A 20,728-nucleotide genomic window follows, 5' to 3' on the forward strand; every position below is an offset into this window, starting at 1 on the left:
ATTGAGGCTTTAAAAAGTAGTTATTCAACATGAGACACAAGCCAAATGACATTTTGAATCTTTTTTCCTACACTCCAAAAAATCAATTTTCTGATGAAAAACGATGACCCGCGACCTGTCGATTTTTCTCAAGATGGTCAGAAATGGTAATTTTTTAATGTTTAATTTTTTGACTGTAAATGACTATTGCATGTGAATTATCACTTTTGGAACGAAAATAAGTGTGTTTAGAGTCATTTTAATGGCTGAAATTGGTGGAAATAGAAGCTTCTGTGTAGGAGAAAAAGTCTGTAAAAATGGCAATTTTGGTCACATTGAGGCTTTAAAAAGTAGTTATTCAACATGAGGCTCAATCCAAATGACATTTGGAATCTTTTTTTCTACACTCCAAAAAAATCAATTTTCTGATGCAAAACGATGACCCGCGACCTGTCGATTTTTCTCAAGATGGTCAGAAATGGTAATTTTGTAATGTTTAACTTTTTTGACTGTAAATGACTATTGCATGTGAATTATCACTTTTGGAACTAAAATAAATGTGTTTCGAGTCATTTTAATGCCTGACATTGGTCGAAATAGAAGCTTCTGAGTAGGAGAAAAAGTCTGTAAAAATGGCAATTTTGGTCACATTGAGGCTTTAAAAAGTAGTTATTCAACATGAGGCTCAATCCAAATGACATTTGGAATCTTTTTTCTACACTCCAAAAAATCAATTTTCTGATGCAAAACGATGACCCGCGACCTGTCGATTTTTCTCAAGATGGTCAGAAATGGTAATTTTGTAATGTTTAACTTTTTTGACTGTAAATGACTATTGCATGTGAATTATCACTTTTGGAACTAAAATAAATGTGTTTCGAGTCATTTTAATGCCTGACATTGGTCGAAATAGAAGCTTCTGAGTAGGAGAAAAAGTCTGTAAAAATGGCAATTTTGGTCACATTGAGGCTTTAAAAAGTAGTTATTCAACATGAGGCACAATCCAAATGACATTTTCAATCATTTTTTCTACAGTCCAAAAAATCAATTTTCTGATGCAAAACGATGACCTGCGACCTGTCGATTTTTCTCAAGATGGTCAGAAATGGTAATTTTTTAAATGTTTAAGTTTTTTGATTGTAAATGACTATTGCTTGTGAATTATCACTTTTGGAACTAAAATAAGTATGTTTAGAGTCATTTTAATGCCTGAAATTGGTGGAAATAGAAGCTTCTGTGTAGGAGAAAAAGTCTGTAAAAATGGCAATTTTGGTCACATTGAGGCTTTAAAAAGTAGTTATTCAACATGAGGCTCAATCCAAATGACATTTTGAATCTTTTTTTCTACACTCCAAAAAATCAATTTTCTGATGCAAAACGATGACCCGCGACCTGTCGATTTTTCTCAAGATGGTCAGAAATGGTAATTTTTTAATGTTTAACTTTTTTGACTGTAAATGACTATTGCATGTGAATTATCACTTTTGGAACTAAAATAAATGTGTTTCGAGTCATTTTAATGCCTGACATTGGTCGAAATAGAAGCTTCTGAGTAGGAGAAAAAGTCTGTAAAAATGGCAATTTTGGTCACATTGAGGCTTTAAAAAGTAGTTATTCAACATGAGGCACAATCCAAATGACATTTTCAATCATTTTTTCTACAGTCCAAAAAATCAATTTTCTGATGCAAAACGATGACCTGCGACCTGTCGATTTTTCTCAAGATGGTCAGAAATGGTAGTTTTTTAATGTTTAATTTTTTGACTGTAAATTACTATTGCATGTGAATTATCATTTTTGGAACTAAAATAAGTGTGTTTAGAGTCATTTTAATGCCTGAAATTGGTGGAAATAGAAGCTTCTGTGTAGGAGAAAATGTCTGTAAAAATGGCAATTTTGGTCACATTGAGGCTTTAAAAAGTAGTTATTCAACATGAGGCTCAATCCAAATGACATTTTGAATCTTTTTTTCTACAGTCCAAAAAATCAATTTTCTGATGAAAAACGATGACCCGTGACCTGTCGATTTTTCTCAAGATGGTCAGAAATGGTAATTTTGTAATGTTTATATTTTTGAAAGTAAATGACTATTGCATGTGAATTATCACTTTTGGAACTAAAATTAGTGTGTTTAGAGTCATTTTATTGCCTGAAATTGGTCGAAATAGAAGCTTCTGAGTAGGAGAAAAGTCTGTAAAAATGGCAATTTTGGTCACATTGAGGCTTTAAAAAGTAGTTATTCAACATGAGACACAATCCAAATGACATTTTGAATCTTTTTTCCTACACTCCAAAAAATCAATTTTCTGATGAAAAACGATGACCCGCGACCTGTCGATTTTTCTCAAGATGGTCAGAAATGGTAATTTTTTAATGTTTAATTTTTTGACTGTAAATGACTATTGCATGTGAATTATCACTTTTGGAACGAAAATAAGTGTGTTTAGAGTCATTTTAATGGCTGAAATTGGTGGAAATAGAAGCTTCTGTGTAGGAGAAAAAGTCTGTAAAAATGGCAATTTTGGTCACATTGAGGCTTTAAAAAGTAGTTATTCAACATGAGGCTCAATCCAAATGACATTTGGAATCTTTTTTTCTACACTCCAAAAAATCAATTTTCTGATGCAAAACGATGACCCGCGACCTGTCGATTTTTCTCAAGATGGTCAGAAATGGTAATTTTGTAATGTTTAACTTTTTTGACTGTAAATGACTATTGCATGTGAATTATCACTTTTGGAACTAAAATAAATGTGTTTCGAGTCATTTTAATGCCTGACATTGGTCGAAATAGAAGCTTCTGAGTAGGAGAAAAAGTCTGTAAAAATGGCAATTTTGGTCACATTGAGGCTTTAAAAAGTAGTTATTCAACATGAGGCACAATCCAAATGACATTTTTAATCTTTTTTCTACAGTCCAAAAAATCAATTTTCTGATGAAAAACGATGACCCGCGACCTGTCGATTTTTCTCAAGATGGTCAGAAATGGTAATTTTGTAATGTTTAACTTTTTTGACTGTAAATGACTATTGCATGTGAATTATCACTTTTGGAACTAAAATAAATGTGTTTCGAGTCATTTTAATGCCTGACATTGGTCGAAATAGAAGCTTCTGAGTAGGAGAAAAAGTCTGTAAAAATGGCAATTTTGGTCACATTGAGGCTTTAAAAAGTAGTTATTCAACATGAGGCACAATCCAAATGACATTTTCAATCATTTTTTCTACAGTCCAAAAAATCAATTTTCTGATGCAAAACGATGACCTGCGACCTGTCGATTTTTCTCAAGATGGTCAGAAATGGTAATTTTTTAAATGTTTAAGTTTTTTGATTGTAAATGACTATTGCTTGTGAATTATCACTTTTGGAACTAAAATAAGTATGTTTAGAGTCATTTTAATGCCTGAAATTGGTGGAAATAGAAGCTTCTGTGTAGGAGAAAAAGTCTGTAAAAATGGCAATTTTGGTCACATTGAGGCTTTAAAAAGTAGTTATTCAACATGAGGCTCAATCCAAATGACATTTTGAATCTTTTTTTCTACACTCCAAAAAATCAATTTTCTGATGCAAAACGATGACCCGCGACCTGTCGATTTTTCTCAAGATGGTCAGAAATGGTAATTTTTTAATGTTTAACTTTTTTGACTGTAAATGACTATTGCATGTGAATTATCACTTTTGGAACTAAAATAAATGTGTTTCGAGTCATTTTAATGCCTGACATTGGTCGAAATAGAAGCTTCTGAGTAGGAGAAAAAGTCTGTAAAAATGGCAATTTTGGTCACATTGAGGCTTTAAAAAGTAGTTATTCAACATGAGGCACAATCCAAATGACATTTTCAATCATTTTTTCTACAGTCCAAAAAATCAATTTTCTGATGCAAAACGATGACCTGCGACCTGTCGATTTTTCTCAAGATGGTCAGAAATGGTAATTTTTTAATGTTTAATTTTTTGACTGTAAATTACTATTGCATGTGAATTATCACTTTTGGAACTAAAATAAGTGTGTTTAGAGTCATTTTAATGCCTGAAATTGGTGGAAATAGAAGCTTCTGTGTAGGAGAAAATGTCTGTAAAAATGGCAATTTTGGTCACATTGAGGCTTTAAAAAGTAGTTATTCAACATGAGGCTCAATCCAAATGACATTTTGAATCTTTTTTTCTACAGTCCAAAAAATCAATTTTCTGATGAAAAACGATGACCCGTGACCTGTCGATTTTTCTCAAGATGGTCAGAAATGGTAATTTTGTAATGTTTATATTTTTGAAAGTAAATGACTATTGCATGTGAATTATCACTTTTGGAACTAAAATTAGTGTGTTTAGAGTCATTTTATTGCCTGAAATTGGTCGAAATAGAAGCTTCTGAGTAGGAGAAAAGTCTGTAAAAATGGCAATTTTGGTCACATTGAGGCTTTAAAAAGTAGTTATTCAACATGAGACACAATCCAAATGACATTTTGAATCTTTTTTCCTACACTCCAAAAAATCAATTTTCTGATGAAAAACGATGACCCGCGACCTGTCGATTTTTCTCAAGATGGTCAGAAATGGTAATTTTTTAATGTTTAATTTTTTGACTGTAAATGACTATTGCATGTGAATTATCACTTTTGGAACGAAAATAAGTGTGTTTAGAGTCATTTTAATGGCTGAAATTGGTGGAAATAGAAGCTTCTGTGTAGGAGAAAAAGTCTGTAAAAATGGCAATTTTGGTCACATTGAGGCTTTAAAAAGTAGTTATTCAACATGAGGCTCAATCCAAATGACATTTGGAATCTTTTTTTCTACACTCCAAAAAATCAATTTTCTGATGCAAAACGATGACCCGCGACCTGTCGATTTTTCTCAAGATGGTCAGAAATGGTAATTTTGTAATGTTTAACTTTTTTGACTGTAAATGACTATTGCATGTGAATTATCACTTTTGGAACTAAAATAAATGTGTTTCGAGTCATTTTAATGCCTGACATTGGTCGAAATAGAAGCTTCTGAGTAGGAGAAAAAGTCTGTAAAAATGGCAATTTTGGTCACATTGAGGCTTTAAAAAGTAGTTATTCAACATGAGGCACAATCTAAATGACATTTTTAATCTTTTTTCTACAGTCCAAAAAATCAATTTTCTGATGAAAAACGATGACCCGCGACCTGTCGATTTTTCTCAAGATGGTCAGAAATGGTAATTTTGTAATGTTTAACTTTTTTGACTGTAAATGACTATTGCATGTGAATTATCACTTTTGGAACTAAAATAAATGTGTTTCGAGTCATTTTAATGCCTGACATTGGTCGAAATAGAAGCTTCTGAGTAGGAGAAAAAGTCTGTAAAAATGGCAATTTTGGTCACATTGAGGCTTTAAAAAGTAGTTATTCAACATGAGGCACAATCCAAATGACATTTTCAATCATTTTTTCTACAGTCCAAAAAATCAATTTTCTGATGCAAAACGATGACCTGCGACCTGTCGATTTTTCTCAAGATGGTCAGAAATGGTAATTTTTTAAATGTTTAAGTTTTTTGATTGTAAATGACTATTGCTTGTGAATTATCACTTTTGGAACTAAAATAAGTATGTTTAGAGTCATTTTAATGCCTGAAATTGGTGGAAATAGAAGCTTCTGTGTAGGAGAAAAAGTCTGTAAAAATGGCAATTTTGGTCACATTGAGGCTTTAAAAAGTAGTTATTCAACATGAGGCTCAATCCAAATGACATTTTGAATCTTTTTTTCTACACTCCAAAAAATCAATTTTCTGATGCAAAACGATGACCCGCGACCTGTCGATTTTTCTCAAGATGGTCAGAAATGGTAATTTTTTAATGTTTAACTTTTTTGACTGTAAATGACTATTGCATGTGAATTATCACTTTTGGAACTAAAATAAATGTGTTTCGAGTCATTTTAATGCCTGACATTGGTCGAAATAGAAGCTTCTGAGTAGGAGAAAAAGTCTGTAAAAATGGCAATTTTGGTCACATTGAGGCTTTAAAAAGTAGTTATTCAACATGAGGCACAATCCAAATGACATTTTCAATCATTTTTTCTACAGTCCAAAAAATCAATTTTCTGATGCAAAACGATGACCTGCGACCTGTCGATTTTTCTCAAGATGGTCAGAAATGGTAGTTTTTTAATGTTTAATTTTTTGACTGTAAATTACTATTGCATGTGAATTATCATTTTTGGAACTAAAATAAGTGTGTTTAGAGTCATTTTAATGCCTGAAATTGGTGGAAATAGAAGCTTCTGTGTAGGAGAAAATGTCTGTAAAAATGGCAATTTTGGTCACATTGAGGCTTTAAAAAGTAGTTATTCAACATGAGGCTCAATCCAAATGACATTTTGAATCTTTTTTTCTACAGTCCAAAAAATCAATTTTCTGATGAAAAACGATGACCCGTGACCTGTCGATTTTTCTCAAGATGGTCAGAAATGGTAATTTTGTAATGTTTATATTTTTGAAAGTAAATGACTATTGCATGTGAATTATCACTTTTGGAACTAAAATTAGTGTGTTTAGAGTCATTTTATTGCCTGAAATTGGTCGAAATAGAAGCTTCTGAGTAGGAGAAAAGTCTGTAAAAATGGCAATTTTGGTCACATTGAGGCTTTAAAAAGTAGTTATTCAACATGAGACACAATCCAAATGACATTTTGAATCTTTTTTCCTACACTCCAAAAAATCAATTTTCTGATGAAAAACGATGACCCGCGACCTGTCGATTTTTCTCAAGATGGTCAGAAATGGTAATTTTTTAATGTTTAATTTTTTGACTGTAAATGACTATTGCATGTGAATTATCACTTTTGGAACGAAAATAAGTGTGTTTAGAGTCATTTTAATGGCTGAAATTGGTGGAAATAGAAGCTTCTGTGTAGGAGAAAAAGTCTGTAAAAATGGCAATTTTGGTCACATTGAGGCTTTAAAAAGTAGTTATTCAACATGAGGCTCAATCCAAATGACATTTGGAATCTTTTTTTCTACACTCCAAAAAATCAATTTTCTGATGCAAAACGATGACCCGCGACCTGTCGATTTTTCTCAAGATGGTCAGAAATGGTAATTTTGTAATGTTTAACTTTTTTGACTGTAAATGACTATTGCATGTGAATTATCACTTTTGGAACTAAAATAAATGTGTTTCGAGTCATTTTAATGCCTGACATTGGTCGAAATAGAAGCTTCTGAGTAGGAGAAAAAGTCTGTAAAAATGGCAATTTTGGTCACATTGAGGCTTTAAAAAGTAGTTATTCAACATGAGGCACAATCCAAATGACATTTTTAATCTTTTTTCTACAGTCCAAAAAATCAATTTTCTGATGAAAAACGATGACCCGCGACCTGTCGATTTTTCTCAAGATGGTCAGAAATGGTAATTTTGTAATGTTTAACTTTTTTGACTGTAAATGACTATTGCATGTGAATTATCACTTTTGGAACTAAAATAAATGTGTTTCGAGTCATTTTAATGCCTGACATTGGTCGAAATAGAAGCTTCTGAGTAGGAGAAAAAGTCTGTAAAAATGGCAATTTTGGTCACATTGAGGCTTTAAAAAGTAGTTATTCAACATGAGGCACAATCCAAATGACATTTTCAATCATTTTTTCTACAGTCCAAAAAATCAATTTTCTGATGCAAAACGATGACCTGCGACCTGTCGATTTTTCTCAAGATGGTCAGAAATGGTAATTTTTTAAATGTTTAAGTTTTTTGATTGTAAATGACTATTGCTTGTGAATTATCACTTTTGGAACTAAAATAAGTATGTTTAGAGTCATTTTAATGCCTGAAATTGGTGGAAATAGAAGCTTCTGTGTAGGAGAAAAAGTCTGTAAAAATGGCAATTTTGGTCACATTGAGGCTTTAAAAAGTAGTTATTCAACATGAGGCTCAATCCAAATGACATTTTGAATCTTTTTTTCTACACTCCAAAAAATCAATTTTCTGATGCAAAACGATGACCCGCGACCTGTCGATTTTTCTCAAGATGGTCAGAAATGGTAATTTTTTAATGTTTAACTTTTTTGACTGTAAATGACTATTGCATGTGAATTATCACTTTTGGAACTAAAATAAATGTGTTTCGAGTCATTTTAATGCCTGACATTGGTCGAAATAGAAGCTTCTGAGTAGGAGAAAAAGTCTGTAAAAATGGCAATTTTGGTCACATTGAGGCTTTAAAAAGTAGTTATTCAACATGAGGCACAATCCAAATGACATTTTCAATCATTTTTTCTACAGTCCAAAAAATCAATTTTCTGATGCAAAACGATGACCTGCGACCTGTCGATTTTTCTCAAGATGGTCAGAAATGGTAATTTTTTAATGTTTAATTTTTTGACTGTAAATTACTATTGCATGTGAATTATCACTTTTGGAACTAAAATAAGTGTGTTTAGAGTCATTTTAATGCCTGAAATTGGTGGAAATAGAAGCTTCTGTGTAGGAGAAAATGTCTGTAAAAATGGCAATTTTGGTCACATTGAGGCTTTAAAAAGTAGTTATTCAACATGAGGCTCAATCCAAATGACATTTTGAATCTTTTTTTCTACAGTCCAAAAAATCAATTTTCTGATGAAAAACGATGACCCGTGACCTGTCGATTTTTCTCAAGATGGTCAGAAATGGTAATTTTGTAATGTTTATATTTTTGAAAGTAAATGACTATTGCATGTGAATTATCACTTTTGGAACTAAAATTAGTGTGTTTAGAGTCATTTTATTGCCTGAAATTGGTCGAAATAGAAGCTTCTGAGTAGGAGAAAAGTCTGTAAAAATGGCAATTTTGGTCACATTGAGGCTTTAAAAAGTAGTTATTCAACATGAGACACAATCCAAATGACATTTTGAATCTTTTTTCCTACACTCCAAAAAATCAATTTTCTGATGAAAAACGATGACCCGCGACCTGTCGATTTTTCTCAAGATGGTCAGAAATGGTAATTTTTTAATGTTTAATTTTTTGACTGTAAATGACTATTGCATGTGAATTATCACTTTTGGAACGAAAATAAGTGTGTTTAGAGTCATTTTAATGGCTGAAATTGGTGGAAATAGAAGCTTCTGTGTAGGAGAAAAAGTCTGTAAAAATGGCAATTTTGGTCACATTGAGGCTTTAAAAAGTAGTTATTCAACATGAGGCTCAATCCAAATGACATTTGGAATCTTTTTTTCTACACTCCAAAAAATCAATTTTCTGATGCAAAACGATGACCCGCGACCTGTCGATTTTTCTCAAGATGGTCAGAAATGGTAATTTTGTAATGTTTAACTTTTTTGACTGTAAATGACTATTGCATGTGAATTATCACTTTTGGAACTAAAATAAATGTGTTTCGAGTCATTTTAATGCCTGACATTGGTCGAAATAGAAGCTTCTGAGTAGGAGAAAAAGTCTGTAAAAATGGCAATTTTGGTCACATTGAGGCTTTAAAAAGTAGTTATTCAACATGAGGCACAATCTAAATGACATTTTTAATCTTTTTTCTACAGTCCAAAAAATCAATTTTCTGATGAAAAACGATGACCCGCGACCTGTCGATTTTTCTCAAGATGGTCAGAAATGGTAATTTTGTAATGTTTAACTTTTTTGACTGTAAATGACTATTGCATGTGAATTATCACTTTTGGAACTAAAATAAATGTGTTTCGAGTCATTTTAATGCCTGACATTGGTCGAAATAGAAGCTTCTGAGTAGGAGAAAAAGTCTGTAAAAATGGCAATTTTGGTCACATTGAGGCTTTAAAAAGTAGTTATTCAACATGAGGCACAATCCAAATGACATTTTCAATCATTTTTTCTACAGTCCAAAAAATCAATTTTCTGATGCAAAACGATGACCTGCGACCTGTCGATTTTTCTCAAGATGGTCAGAAATGGTAATTTTTTAAATGTTTAAGTTTTTTGATTGTAAATGACTATTGCTTGTGAATTATCACTTTTGGAACTAAAATAAGTATGTTTAGAGTCATTTTAATGCCTGAAATTGGTGGAAATAGAAGCTTCTGTGTAGGAGAAAAAGTCTGTAAAAATGGCAATTTTGGTCACATTGAGGCTTTAAAAAGTAGTTATTCAACATGAGGCTCAATCCAAATGACATTTTGAATCTTTTTTTCTACACTCCAAAAAATCAATTTTCTGATGCAAAACGATGACCCGCGACCTGTCGATTTTTCTCAAGATGGTCAGAAATGGTAATTTTTTAATGTTTAACTTTTTTGACTGTAAATGACTATTGCATGTGAATTATCACTTTTGGAACTAAAATAAATGTGTTTCGAGTCATTTTAATGCCTGACATTGGTCGAAATAGAAGCTTCTGAGTAGGAGAAAAAGTCTGTAAAAATGGCAATTTTGGTCACATTGAGGCTTTAAAAAGTAGTTATTCAACATGAGGCACAATCCAAATGACATTTTCAATCATTTTTTCTACAGTCCAAAAAATCAATTTTCTGATGCAAAACGATGACCTGCGACCTGTCGATTTTTCTCAAGATGGTCAGAAATGGTAATTTTTTAATGTTTAATTTTTTGACTGTAAATTACTATTGCATGTGAATTATCACTTTTGGAACTAAAATAAGTGTGTTTAGAGTCATTTTAATGCCTGAAATTGGTGGAAATAGAAGCTTCTGTGTAGGAGAAAATGTCTGTAAAAATGGCAATTTTGGTCACATTGAGGCTTTAAAAAGTAGTTATTCAACATGAGGCTCAATCCAAATGACATTTTGAATCTTTTTTTCTACAGTCCAAAAAATCAATTTTCTGATGAAAAACGATGACCCGTGACCTGTCGATTTTTCTCAAGATGGTCAGAAATGGTAATTTTGTAATGTTTATATTTTTGAAAGTAAATGACTATTGCATGTGAATTATCACTTTTGGAACTAAAATTAGTGTGTTTAGAGTCATTTTATTGCCTGAAATTGGTCGAAATAGAAGCTTCTGAGTAGGAGAAAAGTCTGTAAAAATGGCAATTTTGGTCACATTGAGGCTTTAAAAAGTAGTTATTCAACATGAGACACAATCCAAATGACATTTTGAATCTTTTTTCCTACACTCCAAAAAATCAATTTTCTGATGAAAAACGATGACCCGCGACCTGTCGATTTTTCTCAAGATCGTCAGAAATGGTAATTTTTTAATGTTTAATTTTTTGACTGTAAATGACTATTGCATGTGAATTATCACTTTTGGAACGAAAATAAGTGTGTTTAGAGTCATTTTAATGGCTGAAATTGGTGGAAATAGAAGCTTCTGTGTAGGAGAAAAAGTCTGTAAAAATGGCAATTTTGGTCACATTGAGGCTTTAAAAAGTAGTTATTCAACATGAGGCTCAATCCAAATGACATTTGGAATCTTTTTTTCTACACTCCAAAAAATCAATTTTCTGATGCAAAACGATGACCCGCGACCTGTCGATTTTTCTCAAGATGGTCAGAAATGGTAATTTTGTAATGTTTAACTTTTTTGACTGTAAATGACTATTGCATGTGAATTATCACTTTTGGAACTAAAATAAATGTGTTTCGAGTCATTTTAATGCCTGACATTGGTCGAAATAGAAGCTTCTGAGTAGGAGAAAAAGTCTGTAAAAATGGCAATTTTGGTCACATTGAGGCTTTAAAAAGTAGTTATTCAACATGAGGCACAATCCAAATGACATTTTTAATCTTTTTTCTACAGTCCAAAAAATCAATTTTCTGATGAAAAACGATGACCCGCGACCTGTCGATTTTTCTCAAGATGGTCAGAAATGGTAATTTTGTAATGTTTAACTTTTTTGACTGTAAATGACTATTGCATGTGAATTATCACTTTTGGAACTAAAATAAATGTGTTTCGAGTCATTTTAATGCCTGACATTGGTCGAAATAGAAGCTTCTGAGTAGGAGAAAAAGTCTGTAAAAATGGCAATTTTGGTCACATTGAGGCTTTAAAAAGTAGTTATTCAACATGAGGCACAATCCAAATGACATTTTCAATCATTTTTTCTACAGTCCAAAAAATCAATTTTCTGATGCAAAACGATGACCTGCGACCTGTCGATTTTTCTCAAGATGGTCAGAAATGGTAATTTTTTAAATGTTTAAGTTTTTTGATTGTAAATGACTATTGCTTGTGAATTATCACTTTTGGAACTAAAATAAGTATGTTTAGAGTCATTTTAATGCCTGAAATTGGTGGAAATAGAAGCTTCTGTGTAGGAGAAAAAGTCTGTAAAAATGGCAATTTTGGTCACATTGAGGCTTTAAAAAGTAGTTATTCAACATGAGGCTCAATCCAAATGACATTTTGAATCTTTTTTTCTACACTCCAAAAAATCAATTTTCTGATGCAAAACGATGACCCGCGACCTGTCGATTTTTCTCAAGATGGTCAGAAATGGTAATTTTTTAATGTTTAACTTTTTTGACTGTAAATGACTATTGCATGTGAATTATCACTTTTGGAACTAAAATAAATGTGTTTCGAGTCATTTTAATGCCTGACATTGGTCGAAATAGAAGCTTCTGAGTAGGAGAAAAAGTCTGTAAAAATGGCAATTTTGGTCACATTGAGGCTTTAAAAAGTAGTTATTCAACATGAGGCACAATCCAAATGACATTTTCAATCATTTTTTCTACAGTCCAAAAAATCAATTTTCTGATGCAAAACGATGACCTGCGACCTGTCGATTTTTCTCAAGATGGTCAGAAATGGTAGTTTTTTAATGTTTAATTTTTTGACTGTAAATTACTATTGCATGTGAATTATCATTTTTGGAACTAAAATAAGTGTGTTTAGAGTCATTTTAATGCCTGAAATTGGTGGAAATAGAAGCTTCTGTGTAGGAGAAAATGTCTGTAAAAATGGCAATTTTGGTCACATTGAGGCTTTAAAAAGTAGTTATTCAACATGAGGCTCAATCCAAATGACATTTTGAATCTTTTTTTCTACAGTCCAAAAAATCAATTTTCTGATGAAAAACGATGACCCGTGACCTGTCGATTTTTCTCAAGATGGTCAGAAATGGTAATTTTGTAATGTTTATATTTTTGAAAGTAAATGACTATTGCATGTGAATTATCACTTTTGGAACTAAAATTAGTGTGTTTAGAGTAATTTTATTGCCTGAAATTGGTCGAAATAGAAGCTTCTGAGTAGGAGAAAAGTCTGTAAAAATGGCAATTTTGGTCACATTGAGGCTTTAAAAAGTAGTTATTCAACATGAGACACAATCCAAATGACATTTTGAATCTTTTTTCCTACACTCCAAAAAATCAATTTTCTGATGAAAAACGATGACCCGCGACCTGTCGATTTTTCTCAAGATGGTCAGAAATGGTAATTTTTTAATGTTTAATTTTTTGACTGTAAATGACTATTGCATGTGAATTATCACTTTTGGAACGAAAATAAGTGTGTTTAGAGTCATTTTAATGGCTGAAATTGGTGGAAATAGAAGCTTCTGTGTAGGAGAAAAAGTCTGTAAAAATGGCAATTTTGGTCACATTGAGGCTTTAAAAAGTAGTTATTCAACATGAGGCTCAATCCAAATGACATTTGGAATCTTTTTTTCTACACTCCAAAAAATCAATTTTCTGATGCAAAACGATGACCCGCGACCTGTCGATTTTTCTCAAGATGGTCAGAAATGGTAATTTTGTAATGTTTAACTTTTTTGACTGTAAATGACTATTGCATGTGAATTATCACTTTTGGAACTAAAATAAATGTGTTTCGAGTCATTTTAATGCCTGACATTGGTCGAAATAGAAGCTTCTGAGTAGGAGAAAAAGTCTGTAAAAATGGCAATTTTGGTCACATTGAGGCTTTAAAAAGTAGTTATTCAACATGAGGCACAATCCAAATGACATTTTCAATCATTTTTTCTACAGTCCAAAAAATCAATTTTCTGATGCAAAACGATGACCTGCGACCTGTCGATTTTTCTCAAGATGGTCAGAAATGGTAATTTTTTAATGTTTAAGTTTTTTGATTGTAAATGACTATTGCTTGTGAATTATCACTTTTGGAACTAAAATAAGTATGTTTAGAGTCATTTTAATGCCTGAAATTGGGGGAAATAGAAGCTTCTGTGTAGGAGAAAAAGTCTGTAAAAATGGCAATTTTGGTCACATTGAGGCTTTAAAAAGTAGTTATTCAACATGAGACACAAGCCAAATGACATTTTGAATCTTTTTTCCTACACTCCAAAAAATCAATTTTCTGATGAAAAACGATGACCCGCGACCTGTCGATTTTTCTCAAGATGGTCAGAAATGGTAATTTTTTAATGTTTAATTTTTTGACTGTAAATGACTATTGCATGTGAATTATCACTTTTGGAACGAAAATAAGTGTGTTTAGAGTCATTTTAATGGCTGAAATTGGTGGAAATAGAAGCTTCTGTGTAGGAGAAAAATTCTGTAAAAATGGCAATTTTGGTCACATTGAGGCTTTAAAAAGTAGTTATTCAACATGAGGCTCAATCCAAATGACATTTTGAATCTTTTTTTCTACACTCCAAAAAATCAATTTTCTGATGAAAAACGATGACCCGCGACCTGTCGATTTTTCTCAAGATGGTCAGAAATGGTAATTTTTTAATGTTTAATTTTTTGACTGTAGATGACTATTGTATGTGAATTATCACTTTTGGAACTAAAATAAGTGTGTTTAGAGTCATTTTAATGCCTGAAATTGGTCGAAATAGAAGCTTCTGAGTAGGAGAAAAAGTCTGTAAAAATGGCAATTTTGGTCACATTGAGTCTTTAAAAAGTAGTTATTCAACATGAGGCACAAACCAAATGACATTTTGAATCTTTTTTTCTACAGTCCGAAAAATCAATTTTCTTCTTAAAGATGATGACCCGCGACCTGTCGATTTTTCTCAAGATGGTCAGAAATGGTAATTTTTTAATGTTTAATTTTTTGACTGTAAATGACTATTGCATGTGAATTATCACTTTTGGAACTAAAATACGTGTGTTTAGAGTCATTTTAATGCCTGAAATTGGTGGAAATAGAAGCTTCTGTGTAGGAGAAAAAGTCTGTAAAAATGGCAATTTTGGTCACATTGAGGCTTTCAAAATTAGTTATTCAACATTAGGCACAATCCAAATGACATTGTGAATCTTTTTTTCTACAGTCCAAAAAATCAATTTTCTGATGAAAAACGATGACCCGTGACCTGTCGATTTTTCTCAAGATGGTCAGAAATGGTAATTTTGTAATGTTTATATTTTTTAAAGTAAATGACTATTGCATGTGAATTATCACTTTTGGAACTAAAATTAGTGTGTTTAGAGTCATTTTATTGCCTGAAATTGGTCGAAATAGAAGCTTCTGAGTAGGAGAAAAGTCTGTAAAAATGGCAATTTTGGTCACATTGAGGCTTTAAAAAGTAGTTATTCAACATGAGGCACAATCCAAATGACATTTTGAATCATTTTTTCTACACTCCAAAAAATCAATTTTCTGATGCAATACGATGACCCGCGACCTGTCGATTTTTCTCAAGATGGTCAGAAATGGTAATTTTTTAATGTTTAATTTTTTGACTGTAGATGACTATTGTATGTGAATTATCACTTTTGGAACTAAAATAAGTGTGTTTAGAGTCATTTTAATGCCTGAAATTGGTCGAAATAGAAGCTTCTGAGTAGGAGAAAAAGTCTGTAAAAATGGCAATTTTGGTCACATTGAGGCTTTAAAAAGTAGTTATTCAACATGAGGCACAATCCAAATGACATTTTTAATCTTTTTTCTACAGTCCAAAAAATCAATTTTCTGATGAAAAACGATGACCCGCGACCTGTCGATTTTTCTCAAGATGGTCAGAAATGGTAATTTTGTAATGTTTAACTTTTTTGACTGTAAATGACTATTGCATGTGAATTATCACTTTTGGAACTAAAATAAATGTGTTTCGAGTCATTTTAATGCCTGACATTGGTCGAAATAGAAGCTTCTGAGTAGGAGAAAAAGTCTGTAAAAATGGCAATTTTGGTCACATTGAGGCTTTAAAAAGTAGTTATTCAACATGAGGCACAATCCAAATGACATTTTCAATCATTTTTTCTACAGTCCAAAAAATCAATTTTCTGATGCAAAACGATGACCTGCGACCTGTCGATTTTTCTCAAGATGGTCAGAAATGGTAATTTTTTAAATGTTTAAGTTTTTTGATTGTAAATGACTATTGCTTGTGAATTATCACTTTTGGAACTAAAATAAGTATGTTTAGAGTCATTTTAATGCCTGAAATTGGTGGAAATAGAAGCTTCTGTGTAGGAGAAAAAGTCTGTAAAAATGGCAATTTTGGTCACATTGAGGCTTTAAAAAGTAGTTATTCAACATGAGGCTCAATCCAAATGACATTTTGAATCTTTTTTTCTACACTCCAAAAAATCAATTTTCTGATGCAAAACGATGACCCGCGACCTGTCGATTTTTCTCAAGATGGTCAGAAATGGTAATTTTTTAATGTTTAACTTTTTTGACTGTAAATGACTATTGCATGTGAATTATCACTTTTGGAACTAAAATAAATGTGTTTCGAGTCATTTTAATGCCTGACATTGGTCGAAATAGAAGCTTCTGAGTAGGAGAAAAAGTCTGTAAAAATGGCAATTTTGGTCACATTGAGGCTTTAAAAAGTAGTTATTCAACATGAGGCACAATCCAAATGACATTTTCAATCATTTTTTCTACAGTCCAAAAAATCAATTTTCTGATGCAAAACGATGACCTGCGACCTGTCGATTTTTCTCAAGATGGTCAGAAATGGTAATTTTTTAATGTTTAATTTTTTGACTGTAAATTACTATTGCATGTGAATTATCACTTTTGGAACTAAAATAAGTGTGTTTAGAGTCATTTTAATGCCTGAAATTGGTGGAAATAGAAGCTTCTGTGTAGGAGAAAAAGTCTGTAAAAATGGCAATTTTGGTCACATTGAGGCTTTAAAAAGTAGTTATTCAACATGAGGCTCAATCCAAATGACATTTGGAATCTTTTTTTCTACACTCCAAAAAATCAATTTTCTGATGCAAAACGATGACCCGCGACCTGTCGATTTTTCTCAAGATGGTCAGAAATGGTAATTTTGTAATGTTTAACTTTTTTGACTGTAAATGACTATTGCATGTGAATTATCACTTTTGGAACTAAAATAAATGTGTTTCGAGTCATTTTAATGCCTGACATTGGTCGAAATAGAAGCTTCTGAGTAGGAGAAAAAGTCTGTAAAAATGGCAATTTTGGTCACATTGAGGCTTTAAAAAGTAGTTATTCAACATGAGGCACAATCCAAATGACATTTTTAATCTTTTTTCTACAGTCCAAAAAATCAATTTTCTGATGAAAAACGATGACCCGCGACCTGTCGATTTTTCTCAAGATGGTCAGAAATGGTAATTTTGTAATGTTTAACTTTTTTGACTGTAAATGACTATTGCATGTGAATTATCACTTTTGGAACTAAAATAAATGTGTTTCGAGTCATTTTAATGCCTGACATTGGTCGAAATAGAAGCTTCTGAGTAGGAGAAAAAGTCTGTAAAAATGGCAATTTTGGTCACATTGAGGCTTTAAAAAGTAGTTATTCAACATGAGGCACAATCCAAATGACATTTTCAATCATTTTTTCTACAGTCCAAAAAATCAATTTTCTGATGCAAAACGATGACCTGCGACCTGTCGATTTTTCTCAAGATGGTCAGAAATGGTAATTTTTTAAATGTTTAAGTTTTTTGATTGTAAATGACTATTGCTTGTGAATTATCACTTTTGGAACTAAAATAAGTATGTTTAGAGTCATTTTAATGCCTGAAATTGGTGGAAATAGAAGCTTCTGTGTAGGAGAAAAAGTCTGTAAAAATGGCAATTTTGGTCACATTGAGGCTTTAAAAAGTAGTTATTCAACATGAGACACAAGCCAAATGACATTTTGAATCTTTTTTCCTACACTCCAAAAAATCAATTTTCTGATGAAAAACGATGACCCGCGACCTGTCGATTTTTCTCAAGATGGTCAGAAATGGTAATTTTTTAATGTTTAATTTTTTGACTGTAAATGACTATTGCATGTGAATTATCACTTTTGGAACGAAAATAAGTGTGTTTAGAGTCATTTTAATGGCTGAAATTGGTGGAAATAGAAGCTTCTGTGTAGGAGAAAAATTCTGTAAAAATGGCAATTTTGGTCACATTGAGGCTTTAAAAAGTAGTTATTCAACATGAGGCTCAATCCAAATGACATTTTGAATCTTTTTTTCTACACTCCAAAAAATCAATTTTCTGATGAAAAACGATGACCCGCGACCTGTCGATTTTTCTCAAGATGGTCAGAAATGGTAATTTTTTAATGTTTAATTTTTTGACTGTAGATGACTATTGTATGTGAATTATCACTTTTGGAACTAAAATAAGTGTGTTTAGAGTCATTTTAATGCCTGAAATTGGTCGAAATAGAATCTTCTGAGTAGGAGAAAAAGTCTGTAAAAATGGCAATTTTGGTCACATTGAGTCTTTAAAAAGTAGTTATTCAACATGAGGGACAAACCAAATGACATTTTGAATCTTTTTTTCTACAGTCCGAAAAATCAATTTTCTTCTTAAAGATGATGACCCGCGACCTGTCGATTTTTCTCAAGATGGTCAGAAATGGTAATTTTTTAATGTTTAATTTTTTGACTGTAAATTACTATTGCATGTGAATTATCACTTTTGGAACTAAAATAAGTGTGTTTAGAGTCATTTTAATGCCTGAAATTGGTGGAAATAGAAGCTTCTGTGTAGGAGAAAATGTCTGTAAAAATGGCAATTTTGGTCACATTGAGGCTTTAAAAAGTAGTTATTCAACATGAGGCTCAATCCAAATGACATTTTGAATCTTTTTTTCTACAGTCCAAAAAATCAATTTTCTGATGAAAAACGATGACCCGTGACCTGTCGATTTTTCTCAAGATGGTCAGAAATGGTAATTTTGTAATGTTTATATTTTTTAAAGTAAATGACTATTGCATGTGAATTATCACTTTTGGAACTAAAATTAGTGTGTTTAGAGTCATTTTATTGCCTGAAATTGGTCGAAATAGAAGCTTCTGAGTAGGAGAAAAGTCTGTAAAAATGGCAATTTTGGTCACATTGAGGCTTTAAAAAGTAGTTATTCAACATGAGGCACAATCCAAATGACATTTTGAATCATTTTTTCTACACTCCAAAAAATCAATTTTCTGATGCAATACGATGACCCGCGACCTGTCGATTTTTCTCAAGATGGTCAGAAATGGTAATTTTGTAATGTTTAACTTTTTTGACTGTAAATGACTATTGCATGTGAATTATCACTTTTGGAACTAAAATAAATGTGTTTCGAGTCATTTTAATGCCTGACATTGGTCGAAATAGAAGCTTCTGAGTAGGAGAAAAAGTCTGTAAAAATGGCAATTTTGGTCACATTGAGGCTTTAAAAAGTAGTTATTCAACATGAGGCACAATCCAAATGACATTTTCAATCATTTTTTCTACAGTCCAAAAAATCAATTTTCTGATGCAAAACGATGACCTGCGACCTGTCGATTTTTCTCAAGATGGTCAGAAATGGTAATTTTTTAAATGTTTAAGTTTTTTGATTGTAAATGACTATTGCTTGTGAATTATCACTTTTGGAACTAAAATAAGTATGTTTAGAGTCATTTTAATGCCTGAAATTGGTGGAAATAGAAGCTTCTGTGTAGGAGAAAAAGTCTGTAAAAATGGCAATTTTGGTCACATTGAGGCTTTAAAAAGTAGTTATTCAACATGAGACACAAGCCAAATGACATTTTGAATCTTTTTTCCTACACTCCAAAAAATCAATTTTCTGATGAAAAACGATGACCCGCGACCTGTCGATTTTTCTCAAGATGGTCAGAAATGGTAATTTTTTAATGTTTAATTTTTTGACTGTAAATGACTATTGCATGTGAATTATCACTTTTGGAACGAAAATAAGTGTGTTTAGAGTCATTTTAATGGCTGAAATTGGTGGAAATAGAAGCTTCTGTGTAGGAGAAAAATTCTGTAAAAATGGCAATTTTGGTCACATTGAGGCTTTAAAAAGTAGTTATTCAACATGAGGCTCAATCCAAATGACATTTTGAATCTTTTTTTCTACACTCCAAAAAATCAATTTTCTGATGAAAAACGATGACCCACGACCTGTCGATTTTTCTCAAGATGGTCAGAAATGGTAATTTTTTAATGTTTAATTTTTTGACTGTAGATGACTATTGTATGTGAATTATCACTTTTGGAACTAAAATAAGTGTGTTTAGAGTCATTTTAATGCCTGAAATTGGTCGAAATAGAAGCTTCTGAGTAGGAGAAAAAGTCTGTAAAAATGGCAATTTTGGTCACATTGAGTCTTTAAAAAGTAGTTATTCAACATGAGGCACAATCCAAATGACATTTTTAATCTTTTTTCTACAGTCCAAAAAATCAATTTTCTTCTTAAAGATGATGACCCGCGACCTGTCGATTTTTCTCAAGATGGTCAGAAATGGTAATTTTGTAATGTTTAACTTTTTTGACTGTAAATGACTATTGCATGTGAATTATCACTTTTGGAACTAAAATAAATGTGTTTCGAGTCATTTTAATGCCTGACATTGGTCGAAATAGAAGCTTCTGAGTAGGAGAAAAAGTCTGTAAAAATGGCAATTTTGGTCACATTGAGGCTTTAAAAAGTAGTTATTCAACATGAGGCACAATC

This window comes from Triturus cristatus, chromosome 5_1 (assembly GCF_964204655.1).
Source record: "Triturus cristatus chromosome 5_1, aTriCri1.1, whole genome shotgun sequence".
Classification (NCBI taxonomy): Eukaryota; Metazoa; Chordata; class Amphibia; order Caudata; family Salamandridae; genus Triturus; species Triturus cristatus.